Source organism: Mus caroli, unplaced genomic scaffold, assembly GCF_978045245.1.
Source record: "Mus caroli unplaced genomic scaffold, Mus_caroli_1 scaffold_13, whole genome shotgun sequence".
NCBI classification, from domain to species: domain Eukaryota; kingdom Metazoa; phylum Chordata; class Mammalia; order Rodentia; family Muridae; genus Mus; species Mus caroli.
Window position 1 is genome coordinate 108,350,398 of NW_028227268.1, and position 12,559 is coordinate 108,362,956.

General features: G+C 37.8%; 1 pseudogene; it reads right to left on the reverse strand.

The window, feature by feature from the left end:
- Positions 1-1,254: 1,254 nt before the first annotated feature.
- Positions 1,255-1,731, reverse strand: LOC110306339 (elongation factor 2 pseudogene; annotated as a pseudogene).
- Positions 1,732-12,559: the final 10,828 nt, after the last annotated feature.

Consider the following 12,559-nt stretch of genomic DNA (forward strand, 5'->3'; position numbering starts at 1 on the left):
CAATGACCTCATGAAATTATTAGGCAAATGTATGGAACTAGAAAATATCCTGAGTGAGGTAACCCAGTCACAAGGAACACACACAGTACACACTCACTGATAAGTGGATATTAGCCCAAAAGCTTGGAATACCCAAGATACAATTCACAGACTACATAAAGCTCAGGAAGAAGGAAGACCAAAAGTTGGGTGCATTGGTCCTTCTTATAAAGGGAAACAAAATTACTCACAGGATCAAATATGGAGACAAAGTGTAGAGCAGAGACGGAAGGAAAGGCCATCTTGAAACTGTCCCACCTGAAGATTCATCCCATATACAGTCACCAAACCCAGATTGTGAATGCCAAGAAGTGCTTGTTGACAGAAGCCTGATATCATTGTCTCCTGGGAGGCTCTACCAGATCCTGACAAATACAGAGGTGTATGCTGTCAGCAAACCATTGGACTAAGCACAGGGTCCCCAGTGGAGGAGTTAGTGAAAAGACTGAAGGAGCTGAAGGAGTTTATAACCCTGTAGGAAGAACAACAATATCAACCAACCAGATTCCCCCAGACCTTGGTAAACCACCAACCAAGGAGTACACATGGAAGGACCCATGGCTACAGCCACAGATGTAGCAGAGGATGGCCTTGTCACACATTAATGGGAGGAAGAGGCCCTTGGTCCTGTGAAGCCTTTATGGATGCCCCAGTGTAGGTGAATTTGAGGGTGGGGAGGTGGGGGTAGGGTGTGGGTAGGAGAACACCCTCATAGAACCAAGGCAACTCTTATAGGGACAACATTTAATTAGGTCTGGATGGCTTATAGCTTCAGAGGTTTAGTCCAGTGTCATTAAGGCATCCAGAATGGCAGTATCCATGTAAGTATGGTACAGGAGGAGGTAAGAGTTCTACATCTTCATCTGAAGGATACTAGGAGAAGACAGGCTTTTAGGCAGCTAGGATGAGAGTATTAAAGCCCAGACCCAGAGTGACACACTTTCTCCACCAAATCTACACCTACTTCAACTAATTTAACAACTTGAAATGACAATATTTTCAACAAGAACAATTGAATAACAATACCCCAGCATCAGAATGAGAAATCTCATCTTGAATTATCTGTCATAATAGTCTATGTAACTACCCAAATAATGAAACTATTGATATAGCCACATGTTACCTATCAGGGTTTGAGGATGGGCTATTCTTGCTGAAGAAAATGAGTATTTTGGATATAAGACCTGGTTGAATCTCGCGGGCTTCGGCAATGTCCTACTTATACTTTTCGACCAGTTAGCGGGCACATGCCTTGAGCTCCTGGCTGGTAGACACCTCACCCATATCGATGTCCTCTGCCAGGCCATCAGGGAAGGGCCTGGCCTTCATGTACAGCTAGTTGTGCTTATTGGGGGAATTGGACAAACACAGCACGTTGGATTCCTCACTGACTGTCTCCTGGTATGACACAACAGGGTCAGATTTCTTGATGGGGATAGAGGCATGGTCCTCCTCCAGGTCCTTAAGGCAGATCTCCAGGTGCAGCTCACCGGAGTCAGCAATGATGTGCTCTCCAGACTCCTCAATGATGCACTGTACCATAGGGTCAGACTTAGCCAGCCGCTTCAGCTCCATCACCAGCTTGGGCAGGTCAGCTAGGTTCTTGGCCTCCACTGCCACCATGACAACAGGGCTGACGCTGAACTTCATCATGCACATATTGTGAGCGTGCTCAAAGGTGGTGATGGTCCAAATCAATCAAGGACCTCCAAATAAAGCCAAATACATTGAATCTAATAGAAGAGAAATTGGGGGGAAGGGTCTTGAACGTGTGGGCACAGGGGAAAAGTTCCTGAACAGAACACCAGTGGTTTTTGCTATAAGATCAAAGAGTCGACAAATGGGACCTCATAAAATTACAAAGCTTCTGTACAGCAAAGGACACTGTCAATAGGAGAAAATGACAACGAGCAGATTGGGAAAAGATCTTTACCAATCTCACATCTAATAGAGGGCTAATGTCCAATATATACAGAGAACCAAATAACGCTATTAAAAATGAGGAACAGTGCTAAAGAGAATTTTCAAATAAAGAAACTTGAATGGCAGAGACTCTCCTAAAGAATTGTTCAACATCCTTAGTCATCAGAGAAATGCAAATCAAAACAACCCTGATATTTTACCTCACACCAATCAGAATGACTAAGATGAAAAACTGAGGTGATAGCAGATGCTGGCATATATGTGGAGAAAGAGGAACTCTCCTCCATTTCTGGTGGTATTGCAAGATGGTACAACTACTGTGGAAATCAGTTTGACAGTTCCTCAGAAAATTGGACATAGTACTACCTGAAGACCTAGCTATAGCACTCCTCGGCATATACCCAGAATACACTCCATTATGTAATAAGGACACATGCTCCACTATGTTCATAGCCACCATATTTATTATAGCCAGAAGCTGGAAACAACCCAGATGTCCCTCAACAAAGGAATGGATATAGAAAATGTGATACATTTACACAATGGAATAATTCTCAGCTATTAAAAATGATTAAATTCTAAGGCAAATGGATGGAACTTGAAAATAACATCCTGAGTAAGGTAACTCAGTCACAAAATTACACACAGGGTATGTATTCACTAAAAGTGGATATTAGCCCCCAAATTTGGAATATCCAAGATTCAATTCACAGTCTATATGAAGCCTAAGCACGAGGATGACCAAAATGTGGACTCTTCAGTGCTTCTTAGAAGGGTGATCATTCTTCTTCAGTTTCACGTGTTTTGCAAATTGTATCTTATATCTCGGGTATACTAAGTTTCTGGGCTAATATCCACTTATTAGTGAGTACATATAATTTGAGTTCTTTTGTGATTGTGTTACCTCACTCAGGATGATGCCCTCCAGGTCCAACCATTTGCCTAGGAATTTCATAAATTCATTCCTTTTAATAGCTGAGTAGTACTCCATTGTGTAAATGTACCACATTTTTTGTATCCATTCCTCTGTTGAGGGGCATCTGGATTCTTTCCAGCTTCTGGCTATTATAAATAAGGTTGCTATGAACGTAGTGGAGCATGTGTCCTTCTTACCAGTTGGAACATCTTCTGTATATATGCCCAGAAGAGGTATTGTGAGATCCTCTGGTAGCTGTCCCTTGTGAGACTAGGCCGAGCCTAGCAAACACATAAGTGGATGCTCACAGTCAGCTATTGGATGGATCACAGGGCACCCAATGGAGGAGCTAGAGAAAGTATCCAAGGAGCTAAAGAGATCTGCAACCCTGTAGGTGCAACAACATTATGAACTAACCAGTACCCTGGAGCTCTTGACTCTAGCTGCATATGTATGAAAAGATGGCCTAGTAGGCCAGCACTGGAAAGAGAGGCCCATTGGACATGCAAACTTTATATGCCCCAGTACAGGGGAACGCCAGGGCCAAAAGGTCGGAATGGGTGGGTAGGGGAGTAGGGGGTAGGGTATGGGGGACTTTTGGGATAGCATTGGAAATGTAATTGAGCAAAATACGTAATAAAAAAAAATAAAAATAAAAAAATAAAATAAAAAAAAAAGAAAGTGAAAAAAATTTAACTCAGTTTGAAAAGAGAAAAAAAAAAAGGGTGAACAATTGCTCACAGGAAGAAATATGGAAACAAAGTTTGGAGCAGAGTCTGAAGGAAAGTCCATCCAGAGACTGCCCCACCTGTGGATACATCCTATATAAAGCCACCAAACTCTGGTGCTATCTGTGAATACCAGGAAGTGCTTGCTGATGGAAACCTGATATAGCTGTCTCCTGATAGACTTTGCCAGAGCCTGACAAATGCAGAGGTGGATGCTTGCAGCCAACCATTGGACTGAGCACATGGATTCCCAATGCAGGTGTTGGAGAAGCAACTGAAGGACCTGAGGGGTTTTGCAGCCACATGGAGGGAGCTACATTGTCAACAGGCCAGACTGCCCCCCCCCAAAGATTCCCAAAGCTTCTTTGATTCTACCAATCAAAGAATATGCAAGGCACTGGCAGCAAATGTGGCAGAGAATGGTCAGTGGGGGGAGAGGCCCTTGGGCCTGAGGATGTTCTATGTCCTAATGTAGGGGAATGCCAGGGCGGAAAGATGGGAGTGGGTGGGTGAGTGGGTGAGCAACCTCATAGAGGGAGAGGGAGGAGAGATGGCATAGGGGGTTTCTGAAGAGGAGACCTGTAAAGCAGAAACATTTCAAATGTAAATAAGGAAAATATGCAATTAAAAAATACGAAGTCATAAATACCCAAATGAAGAAATGAACATACCTGTTGGTCTTTGAATTGAATGATGTTTCTGTTATTAACTTTGAAGAAATAAATCATATATGGTATACATTCTTTTTTTTTTTTTTAAAGATTTATTTATTGATTATATGCAAGTACACTGTAGCTGTCTTCAGACACTCCAGAAGAGGGAGCCAGATCTCGTTACGGATGGTTGTGAGCCACCATGTGGTTGCTGGGATTTGAACTCTGGACCTTTGGAAGAGCAGTCGGGTGCTCTTACCCACTGAGCCATCTCACCAGCCCCCTGGTATACATTCTTAACAGACACATTTCAAGGGAAAAAATGTGCAAATATATTTTTAACTCCACTAAGACAATCTGTTAAGAGAAATGTTTGTGTATAATTATATACACTGGAGAGGAAAAAAATCAGTAAATATATTAGTATTGTTAGAAACTAAGTTCTTGTTAAAAAGAAATAGCTAGACCATATAAAATCAGAAGGAAACAATATAATAGGAATTGGGAATTCTAAATGGTAATGAAATTCATGCTGTTTGCAATATATTTTTCTGCACTACTCACAGAGCTGACATTAGAGAGGAGAAATCACTATAGCATTTGGGAGACTGAAAGCTTCATTCTCAATTTCCAAATTCTTTCTTCACTAAAAGGAGCAGGCTACCTTCAGAATCAGCTGGCAATGAACTCAAATCATACTCTTCGAGAAAACAAATTGGAGCCTCTATTCCATATTTTGACTTGTTTGGCCATTAGGAATCCCCTTTCTCATGCCTTGTATTAAGTAACATAAAGTGGAAGGACACAAGTATTAAATAAATGCTACAACAGTGTTCCTAGAGTCTATCCTTTAAATGTTATATATTGCAATCTAAGATAAATATATAAAATTAACTATAAATAAGGAAACCTAATGAAATTAGCAGATGAAAGACATTTTATTTTAAGCTAATTATGGCCTTTCTTTTTCGTCCTTCCTTCCTTCCTTCCTTCCTTCCTTCCTTCCTTCCTTCCTTCCTTCCTTCCTTCCTTTCTTTCTTTCTTTCTTTCTTTTTTTGTTTTTATTTTGTTTTTTTTTTGTTTGTTTTTGTTTTGTTTGTTTGTTTGTTTTGTTTTTTTTTTTTGAGACAGGGTTTCTTTGAATAGCCTTGGCTATCCTGGAACTCACTCTGTAGACCTGCCTGGCCTCAAACTCAGAAATCTGCTTGTCTCTGCCTCCCAAGTGCTGGGATTAAAGGCATACACCACCACTGCCTGGCTAATTATGGTCTTTCTGAAATCCCTAAGCTTCCCAGGAATAACGTTTCCTAAGCTAAATGGAATAAAGTTTCATTTATTTATAAGATAAAATATTACAAAGGAGGGATAATTTGAGAGTGTGAAGTAAAAAAATGAGACAAATACAATATTACCTTATAGATGCTGAAGTCATTAAAATAAACAATATTATGATCCTGAAGCAAGCAGCACAATGGCTATTATCTTCTTGTGAGGGGAAATTACAGAATATAGTCAGAAATGTGCAAAGTCTCTGATGACCAAATATTTAAGCAGCCAGCTCCCTACTTGTGACTTTGATATGTTACAATGGTGTGGAAGTGACGTGTACTCTGTCAAATGGCAAGTCAAGTTTTGTGTTTCTCATAGGATGATGATCTAGAGTGTGGTGCCTATTCCCAGCACTGGGCAGAGCAATAGAAAGTCTGCTGCCAATCTACTGCTGCATGGTAAAAATGAAATAAGGTAGTTTGCATTGTATCATGACAGTGAACTTCATGTTCAGAAATTAGTTATATTAAATGTCTTTGACTTACATTGCTTTTAGTTGTTGGCAGATTTATCAGAAAGAAGTGTTACTGCATGTCAAAGATTATTTGTACTCTGATTTTGGATATATTTTTTGCATGTATAAACACTTTACAGAGAATTTTTTAAAAAAATATCTAGGATGGAACAGATGGTTCAGCATGTAAAGGTGCTTTCTGAAAAACTCAAAACATAAATTTGACCCCCGGGATGCACTTACTGGTAGGAGGGAATCAACTTCTGAAATTTATTCTCTGAATTCTAAGTGAACACTATCAAGGGCCCATCTCTTCTCCCTCTCCCTCTCCCTCTCCCTTTCCCTCTCTTACATAAGTAAATGTAAAATATTTGTCTAGGCTTTCCCATTATTTAGACAATTTTATCATTAAATATAACTAAAGCAAAGTTAGGCAAAGGAAGTCTTACATGAGTGTGAACTAACTTGGCACATACTAAATTGTAAGGTCTTAAAAGATAATTTTATCATTTCATCTTTAAGGGATTATAATTTATTCTTTCTACAGATAAAAGTCTGGCTTCAATGGTAATATTATCTTATTTGAAATCACCTATTTCATTAAGACACACATATGACTTTGTCGGTAAAGCATTTGCAAATGATTAACCAAGTGTGAATTTACTCTGAAATTGGTACCATCCAAAAGTAAATCAAGAGGGGAAATACTGAACAAGTTGAGGGCTACCATCCATCCCTTTAAGTTTCTAGACTGACTACACAATGGGTTCAGCTAGGCATCCTGCTTACAGCCCTTGCTATTTCAGGATGATGTATAGTCCCCCAAACTATGAAACAATGTAAACCCTTCTTTAAGTTCATTCTATCAAGTATTCTGTTATAGCTACAAAAATCATAACTGATATAATAAGGTTAATTTGAATCTAAATTAAGACAGTGTATCCTATCAATTTGCTGGATTGCTCCCCTGTCATACACACACACGCACACACACACACACACACACACACACACACACACACACACACACACACTCATTTTCCTTTTCTGAAAGATGTCTTGAAATCTTTGACAGCACTGTATTCAACAGGTCCAGAATAAAGGATTGTGAGAAGACAATTTCATCATGATGGTTGCTGCTCTCTACTAAATTTGTAGTAAGAAAATAGGAAGAAAGTTGGTTACCAACAAAGAGAAGGATCGCATAAAGGGAAAGAGGTGGGAGTTCAATAGGCAATTTGTGTATACAAAACAGCAATTAAAGACCTTTCCTGAAAAGCTATTCTGAAAGTCTCAGGTAAGAACCAGCTCTCATTATTCTGTTTATAAAACAATAAATACATGGAGTTAGTGTTTGGAGAAGCTGTTAGTTATCAAACTGTGACAAATACATTTATTTTAGGAATTGAAAAACACTCTACACAGTATAAAACATTAGCAACAACACAGGTACTCACATGAATGTCTGCTTTTCTCTAACACTTTAGGATCAAAATCCTGTTGTCTTTAAACCAAGACCACTACATCTGCAGAGATGTCTCAGAGGTTAAGAGCTCTTTCTGAATCTATACTGGGCTCATCTTTGAACACTTCCAATATTGACTTGGAGGCTCAAAACGTTCACAACTTCAATTCAGGGATCTGATACTCTTTTCTGTGTTCCCTGAGCAATGAATTCATGTGGTGGATACATGTGCAGTTAAATACTCTTACAAATAAAATCAAAATAAGTAAATGGTTTTAAAAAATCAAAATTATATCAGTTAGTATTTACTATCTTAGAAATAAAATGAGACATTTTCTATGTATACATTCAATAATTCTTAAAGTAATAAAATCAGTTAACGTCTAGAACACACAAAAACAAAAGTATTTTTCAAAGTAAAATATATGCAAATGTGTCACACCCTTTGAACTCAGAAAATGTGGCTTAAGGAAACCTACTCTGGATCAACTGACACACTAACAGTTCAGAAGAGTCCTTGTAGTGGTTTTGCTACTGGCTTCCTGTGTGAGGGTGAGAGAGAGATGAAGGAAATAGTGCTTCCATATATGACTGTCTGAAAAAAAAATAAGCATTCCATGGATATACTAAAAAATGATGTCTCAGGGACCAGCTGAAGGTTCCCAAATGTGTCAACAGTGTCAGCAGTTGCATTCTCTGGTGATGGCCATGTTCCTGCAGTCCTGTAAGACTCTATGAATTCTCAGAAGACAGAGTTCATATTTGCTAGAGAAGGAAGAACAAAAGTCCTGAGGAAGGACACTCAAAATTGCAATGAGATTAGTTCTTGGTGCCATATGATATGAGGCCAATCACGTGAAATTTCTTGTCTTGCCACTCTTCAAGACTACAAAGCCCCATACAAAATCATAAACTTATTTAACATATTAGAATTTTAATAACTGCTTTTAGTAACTCAAGTGTCTGAATATGAAGCATGAAAGTATGGGTGAAAATACAGTGTGACAAAAACAGGAACTTTGCAGCAGTGGCCTCTGTACCAGGTACAGAACCAAAACCAGGAAGTGCTCTGTGAAGACATTGCACTTCCAAACATGGTGACTTTGTAGCACTTATGAAGAAGGCTACAAGGGAGCAGAGCTCAGCACCTATGACATGACTTCTTCCAGGACCATTGAATTCCAATGTCATGATGTTGAAAATGAGAACATGCTTTCTACATCCCTCAACAATGTAGGATTGGTTGGATAATGAATACCGTATCAAACTTGTTTAATCTAAGTCTCATTATGGTTCAGAGATTAGTTGATATATCATATTTCATATAAATATTTTTACTAATTATTGAAGAATGTAGTCTTTATATTCCTAAGATCTTTATGGACTTTTATTTAAAATAATTTTAATACACACACTAAAATGTTATTTATGTATGTATATCAGATATATATTAGATACCATGTGCTGGACACAAATAGCCAGATCACAGTGTTATCCCTGTTGCAATAGACTAGGAAACTGTGTATGGGGAACACCCTGTGTGATTTCAGGAATCTTTCTTATGGCATTGATTCTTTCTAAGGATTGAGAACTACCCCAGTCCAATGGCATTAACCATACCCCAACAAAGAATGTCTAACAAAAACAACAAAGAAACAAACAAAGGAATTTAGTGGAGGATCTATTTGTAAAGCGTTCCAATTTAGATTCTTGTCAGAGCTTCTGAGCAATGTAAGCCAAGGGGGCTGGCCTTGAGAATAAGTCTTCCATGCAAGTAGAATGAAAGGACACCTCCTCCACCATACACAACTATGAGGAAGACATGGAGATCAGGAAACAATCATATGTGTTAAACTATAAACTATAGCTAGAAAAATAAGGAAACACTAAGTTCTGTTATGAATAAGTAGAAAAATAAGACATTTTATAAGCACAAGCATTAGTTACAGGAGAAATGTAATAAAGGTGGCATTCCCTTGGCCAGGACTTATCTTTAAAGTCCTCAGTCCTCCAATAGGATAGACTTTATGCTTTCCTTCACTGATATTTGTCAATGTCCAAATCTATTATCATTACCACAGTTAATGAATTAGGCAGTGCTGGATTTGTGTGAGATGAATGTGGGATGCTGCTGGACACACACTGTGCATATGTCAACCCCCAACCACAAAAAAATACAGACACACACTAGAAATATAACAAGTACAATGAGTTCATAACTTGTATCACAGAGAAATGCATTCCATTTCTATCTACATTGTCCTTATAATGACCCTAAGCCATTGCCAAGTTTTCATTTATTCTTTTTAATTTTGTAAATTTAGTATATCACTGTATTTAAGACTAGTAAGTATAATAGTTAAGAACACAGTTGCAAATATTGAATCAAGGGAACACTGCTTTTTATTTTCAGATGGCCTAAGTATATGAATTTTTTCTTTAATTCAGATTTAGGAATAAAAATATAATCTCAGACACACCTTTGATGATTTTACGTCTTAGTTTTAACTAACTACTTTCATAGCCTATAGTCAACTGTGAAAAAAATTCTCAATTATAGAATGTCTAGGAAATAAGTGGCCTGCAGACATGTCTGTGGGGAATTGTTTTGACAGTTTAATGAACAAAGAGGACCTAGTGCATGGTATTCTTGGCTATAGAAAAAATGCTGAACATAATCCTTTTGGTGAGCCAGCAAGCAATGTTTCCAAATGGATTCAACATCAAGTTGCAGCCTTGAGTTTGTATCTTGAGTTCTCTCAACAACACTGGGACTTGGAAGTATAAGCCAAATGTTTTCCCTCCTTAGGTGCTACATGTTTTATCACTGCAAGAGAAATAAAATGCAGAAATATTCCAAAATAAAAGTTTGAGATTTCTTTCTTAGGTTTTCTATCTCCAGCGTTGGGAATGCCAGGGCCAAAAAGTGGGAGTGGGTGGGTAGGGGGGTGGGGGGAGGCTATGGGGGACTTTTGAGATAGCATTGAAAATGTAAATGAGGAAAATACCTAATTAAAAAAAAAGAGTTTGAGAAAGGAGTCAAATGAAGAAGCAGTTTGTGTTTTCTTGACTTTTATCTTGTATCCTTGTATCGCTATAAATATAGTGGGGTGTGAAAAGGCATCCATCAAAAGCAGTAAGTAATACACTATATTTCTCTTAACCACACACATTGTCCTTTAGCCAGTGTTTTATTCATGTTGGCTTCAATTACGGAAGAATTAATTTTGCCTTGGCATGGTTAGCAGTATATATATATATTTCCAAGACTTTGCTCTTAATTCATTTATACAGGGTCTATTAAATAGACTTAAAGCTGTTTTGAATTTAAGTGGTGGAGAAATTTATTATATGACTGACCAGTGAATCACCATATCCTTTTTAAACCAGTTGAAACCTGACATGTCTATATTATAACTCCAATGGCTTGGTGCATGCTGACTATAGATGAGGAAGAGTTACCACATAGATCTTCAAGAAGACCCTTACTCCAGTATCAGTAGAAGGACATAATTCACGTTTAAATGGGGAGTCTTAAGAAATAGTCTATAAACTTGAAATGTTGTTGTTTGTTACATGAATCAATTTCCCAACAAAAAAGAATGTTCAAAATAATGATTGCTTTTCTAAATTCTATGATTGTTTGGCACTATAGATGTTGCATACATGGATAGGTCAAGTGTGAATATTGTATCTCAATAATATTGTCTCACGTGCTATATATATTATAGTTAATTGAACAGTGAGGCCTTAAAATGAATGGAGAAATAATAAAATATTGGTAGTGTCCTGCAACAGGAAAATTTTCAAGGTACATACATGCAATATTAGAACCTGGCTCACAGTTATAATGGCATTTATGATGGAGAGAAGAGACTAGGGAGATAGAATTGAGAACCATGGCCAGAGAATCAAAGTTTCTTAGATATGCTACAAGTGACTGTGCATATGCTAAGGCATAGATGCAAGACATATATGATGAAGCAAACTTGGCACTTTGCCACATATCCACTTTAAATGCTTGGGACAGGTAAAATAAACAAGAAAAATACTTAAACCACTTACTCAGACTATGCAAAGTCCAAAAGAAAACAATCACTGACATTTTACAAAGATTGACTGCAGCTATAGATAGAAAGATAACATATTCACATGCTAGGAAACCACTAATTGAATCTTTAGCTTCCAATCTTGGCTGATTATTCCACTTTGAATCCCCTGAAACTTTTCTATTTGCTTCTTGAATGCTGAATGCATGCCTTAAATGGTGACACTTTTTTAAAATGTTAATTCTGAATGCCTAAAGGTGATCAGTCTTCTAAAGGCAAAATCATCACCAATAGATGAATGGATTAACAATATAGTTGATATTGGATCTTATTTATATAAGGTAAATTTAATAGGTAAACTTATTATTTTAAGGAAAGTCAAACTGTAAAATGTTTTAATTGTGGTAAGGTTGGGCATTTAAAAAGGAATTGCAGGCAAGGCAAACCTAGAAACACTGCTTTATCTACAGATAATCCAAGAGAATCCCCCAGCCCTCTGGAATATGGAAAAGATCTGGCAAAGTCCAACAGGGGTTTAATCAATGTAGATTAACACAAGGAAAAAGTAACCACTTGTAGGGATTATAACTCCATTTCCACGGGATCTGCAAAAGAAAATAATACTCTCAAACAGCATTAAGCAATTTCAAGAGAATGGTGTCTCATTCCTAAAATGCAGAATGGATAATTTGTGATAATTCATAGAGTGATATATGTTTGTTTTTGTTTAAGAGGGATTAGTTACAGCTTGATTTTTCCCACATTTTTATTAGATATTTTCCTCATTTACATTTCAAATGCTATCTCAAAAGTCTCCTATACCCTTCCTCTGCCCTGCTCCTCTACCCACTCACTCCTACTTCTTGGCCCTGACATTCCCCTGTACTGGGGCATAAAAAGTTTGCTAGTTCAAGGGGCCTCTCTTCCAAGTGATGGCTGACTAGGCCATCTTCTGCTACATATGCAGCTTTAAAAGGATAAAGTAGGCAAGTCCTTCAACATT